Here is a 5,000-nt window from a genome sequence, read left to right as displayed (position 1 = left end):
ATGCCCTTGACCAACAGAGTCTCCTTGAGCTCAAAGCGTATCAACACCCTGGCTGTATGAGACAGCCAGGAGTTGTTGGCAAAGAGTTCATGGTTCTGTGCAAGCCGACGCTGCACTTTTTGTCTTAGCTGCGAGTCCGACGGGGACTGTAAGACCTTGGCAAGAAACTGAGCCGCCATCTGATCGATCCGTGTCCAGAGGGAAAAGGTTGGCCTCCAAGAGGAGGTTGGTAACCTTAGCTCATATAGGAGCACCCAGAATGATCCTGGCGGCATCGTTTTGCATGACGTCAAGCCTTTGCCGTAGTCCAGGCTTGACCGTGATCAGGGCGACGGAGGCGTAGTCCACAATGGGACGGACAGCGTGCACATAGAAGGATCTTAGTACACGGTGCCCAGCCCCTAAGCGCCGCCCTGACAGAGCTCTCATGACAGAGAGTCTTGCCTTGGTCCGTTCTAGGAGGTATTGAACCTCCGAGCGGAAAGTAAGCTTACTGTCAACCCATACACCCAGGTATTGGAAGACATGAACCCACTCTAGCTCTATCCCTTGGACTCGCAGCCTTTGGTCTTGGACATCCTGTTTCAGCGCCATTGCCTTCGATTTGGCTGCTGAGATCTTAAGCCCGACTCTGCGGCATTCCTCAGACATTAGATCCAGACAACGCTGGGTCTTTCTGATTAAATTCTCATTCTTCCTCCCAACAGAGATAATTGCCAAATCATCTGCATATGAGATGATTTTGCACCCCGCTGGGAGTGGAATGTCGAGGATGCTTAACATGAGGGTGTTAAACAGAGCCGGGCTGAGGACCCCCCCTTGTGGAGTGCCATTCTCCAGGGGTAGATGCCTGGAAAGGTGACCTTGGAACTTCACTCTGGCAGTTCTGTCCCGAAAGTAGTCACCAATCCAGGCAAGCAGTCTGCCCTTGATTCCTTTGCGGATCAGGACCTCATGAATGGCAAGTGGGCTCGCCAGTTCAAAGGCCTTCTCCAGGTCCAGGAAAACAATGACAGATCTGGTGATGCTGACAGTGCTCAGTAAGGTGGCTATACTGTGAGCAGTGCTCTTACCCCTTGTGAACCCGTGTAGGTGTTCATGTGGAGGTCCCAGCTTCCATTGGAGCCGGTTCAGTACCATTCTCTCTGCCGTCTTTCCCAGACAGCTGAGTAGAGAGATGGGGCGGTACCGACCTGGCTCCTTTGGTTTAGGGATGGGAACTATGTCAGCCCTCTTCCAGCACTGTGCTAGTGAGGAAGTCTCCCAGGACCTGTTGATAAGATGCAAGAGTGCAAGCTCACCTTCAAGTCCTAGGTGGGAAATGATGGGGTAGGAGATCCCATCACAACCCGGGGCTGACCGCGAACTGGTCTTATATGTTCGCCTTAATTCCCTCAGAGAGAACATGGCATCGGCATCATCAGGCTCGACCGCCTTTACTCTGATGAGGGCATGCCTGCCTGGAAGCAGTTCCTCTTGGCATGCCCTCAACTCTGCTGGTAGACCGGCGCTACTTGTTCTTGCAGAGAACTCGAGTGCCAGTCTCTCTGCCTCCGACCGCGGGTCATGGTGGGTCATTCTGGGGGCTGAGCGATTTGTGGCCCGTCTGATGCGGTTCCACAGCTCTGTAAGGGAGGTTTGGTGGCCAAAGGACTCACACCACTCCAGCCACTTTTCCTGCTTTACCCTCTTAGCAGTTTCCTGAGCATCCCTGAGAGCCTCTCTCAAAAGAGCGTGGTTCTCAGGGGTTCTCTGTCTACGGAAGTGTCTTCTGCACATATTGATTCTGTGGTTGACCTCCTTAACCTCATCATTGTAGTACCAGGCGTCTTTAAAACACCTGGACCACGGACGAGTTTTGGGAATGGTCTCTGAGGCTGCCTCGTCTATGGCATTAACTAGTCTTGCCTCAAGTGTATCCACATTATCATTATGTGAGAATTCACTGGTTCTGAGGCACCTGGCCAGGGCCTCCTGGAAAGCTTTCCAGTTGGCCCTGTCCACCTTCCATCGAGGATTGTGCTGGGGCACAGGGGCCGGGCCAGCATCCAAGATGGTGGTGACTATCCCATAGTGATCGCTCGTGGCAGTGTTGTCCACAGACCAACGAATCCTCTCGACCAAGGCCGCAGTGACAAAGGTAAGGTCAAGGACCCCCACGCCAACGTGCGTAGGCTCCTGGTTGTTGAGGAGAGCAATCTCGGGGCATGACTCAAGCACCGCGGCTATGTGATAGCCTGCCGCATCCCGGTTCCGCGTGGGAGCCAGGATGGGGTGGTGGGCATTGAAGTCTCCCCCTATGAGAATTGGCTCGTGTGCCGCAGCAGCACAGACTTCACTAATATCTAAGCTCCTACAGGTTGGCCTGCTGTACACATTGTACAGCTTGAGGGGACCCCCAGCCATATGGATCTCAACTGCTAGGAGTTCAACACCTTCTCCACACTGCACAGGATCGGCAATCAGGGAGCAGGGAATATTCGACTTCACCAGGGTAATCAAACCTCTGGTGCCTTGGTTAGAGGGCAACACAAAGGGATGATATCCTGAGAAGCGAACAGTGTCTCCTGTTAAAGTCTCCTGGAGCATGACAATGTCAATGTTCCGAGATCGCACGATCGCGTGGAGAAGGGCATTCCTCCGGGAAAAGCTGTTGATATTCCACTGCAGTATGCTTAGATTAGGAGCCATTGTGCTAATCTGAGTCCATTAAGTCTGCGTCGTCAATGACGTCGACATAATCAGTCTCAGTGTCTGACGCCCCAGTGTGGGTAACGTCAGACATTTCGGAGTCTGACAACTCCTTGGTGAGTTCCTCACTGATCGTGATTTCCTCACTGGACTCGTCACTGTCGTCAGGACAGGTCGAGCCATTAGAAGGGCTGGGTCTCCTGGGAGGTGGAGAATCCCTGGTCGCCTTGACCTTCACTCTGGATGGTCGTGGCTTCCTCGCCCTTTGGGGTTTGGGTTCAGGCTCTGCCAGTGTGGTCTTGGCCGCGGGTTGGGTGGGGAGACAAGTCTCGCCCTGGGGGTTTGTGGGGAGAGGAGTCTCGCCCTGAGTTGGATTGGGTGTAGATGCCTTGGGCCTTACATCCCTTTCCTTCAGGGCAGCGACAGTCTGGGTCATTGCCGTGACGGCGACCTTGACTGCCTTCTCCGTTTCTTCACTGGTCCGTCCCAATGCTGACGCAACTGCTGTGACAACTGCCGTCAGCAGGAGCGTCAAGTCATTCTCCGTAAACAGAGTTTGACTCTCCGCTCTTGGGGTGGCCTTTGGTGTGTTCCCAGACCCCTTCCGGGTCTGTTTCCGTCTTGGAACACCCACCAGGGCCGGAAACTCCTTTGTGTTGGAGGTGTCCGGTGGTGGTTTTGTTTTGGGCGGTGCTTCCTTCCTCTTAGGAGGGGGGGGAGCCCTTACCCCTTTGTTCTGCCCCCAGACGTAAGTGCCTGGAGGGGCAGGAACAAAGTCTGGTCGTTTTGCAACGACCTCTTGTCGCCGTAGAGCCTCTTCCTTCCTGACGGAACATCCGAGGCTCCAGGCATGGTGCTTTTTGTGGCAGTTGGGACACTTGGCAGTAGTGTCCCGCTTGCCATCCTTGTGTGCTTTGAGGCACACCTCCGTGCTGTGTGCCTGACTACAGACACCACACTTCGGCTTTGCAGAGCAAATGGCCTGGTGGTGTCCGTACTTCTGACACGTGAAGCAACGGAGTGGATCAGGGACATACGTCCTGAGGTTGTAGGAGCCCCAATTACCGAGGTCCAAGGACGCAACTGGGGCTCCCTTCAAGGTGACCAGGACTTGCCTGGTTGGGTGCTTCCCTTTGGAAAGTCGGGAAGCTCCCACCACCTTAGGATGGGCAGTGATGACCTCAAGGTCATACATCTGAGGGAAGCCAAGAAGCACCATCTTGGACTTCCTCTCATCAGAAGTCAGGGCCACCAAACTCACCTTCCGTCCATCCTGGAGCTTGTCAGTCTCCTGGAGGAAGGTGAGAGTGGACTGGTCCTTAGGGATGATTATCATGCCTTTGTCTTTGGCAATTCTAATCGTCAGACGGCACTGTCTCTGGGTTTCCAGAGCCCGTACCATCTGGTAAGCGTTGTCGAATCCTTCCGGTTTAGGGGGAACCCTAAACTGGGGGAACCGACTCGGGGCTACAGACTCGCCCTCCGAGTCTGTAGCCGGCCGAGGACGCTTAATGCCTGCCTTCCGAACCGACGCCGGAATTTTGGCAGTGGGGCCAGCAGGGTTGGAGGATCCTGTCTGGCTTCCATTTTTGGTTTGACTCGTCTTCTGAGCCGACGCCAGAGACTTGTCAGTGCCAAGGGCTGGTTTGGAGGGTCCAGCCCGAGGCTCTTGGGTAGGCTTTCTCTGAACCGATGCCAGAGCCTTTCCCAACTTTTTACTTTTGTCTCCAAGGACCTTAAAAGGTTCCAAGGTGACAGCCTTGGTCATCTTCGTTCCGGGTTCGTCAACGTGGGGGTCAGTCAGGTTTTTTTTTGTGTAAGATGCCATAGATATAAGCGTTCAATTCATCCTCCCACGCCCCCACCCACCACGGAGTCCAACAAGGGGAAGCTGTGCACTGAGACCATGCTCAGAAGCCACAGGGGTGGTGGGAGGATATACGCAACCCCTGCCTCGCATTGATGGCATTCGCAAATACATGCGATTGCCTGCAAGACAGGAGCTGCTTGACCCTAGCCTAGCTCAAAAGAGAGACCAGCCGATTGACCTAATCGAGCCAAGATCAGGCCACCCGTCTTGCTGGAATAGAGGACCAAAGAGGCGTGTTGCTAGCCGCAGGGCGTACTCATACACAGCATCGCTCAACTTCCAGGACTCCCGTCTCCCAGCGCACAGGGGCGCCACGCACGGCAAACACGTGGGCAGGTGTGTGCCCCCCTGGGGGGAGGACCAGGGGGGGGTGTGATCCCACCTACTAGATCAGCACCTAGGAACGCTTAGTCGTCCTTCCTCGGAGAATCAACCGCTA

Source organism: Penaeus japonicus, unplaced genomic scaffold (assembly GCF_977035675.1).
Source record: "Penaeus japonicus unplaced genomic scaffold, GWHDUDI00000001_assembly GWHDUDI00000005, whole genome shotgun sequence".
In the NCBI taxonomy this organism is placed as follows: Eukaryota; Metazoa; Arthropoda; class Malacostraca; order Decapoda; family Penaeidae; genus Penaeus; species Penaeus japonicus.
This window is presented reverse-complemented; position numbering follows the sequence as displayed.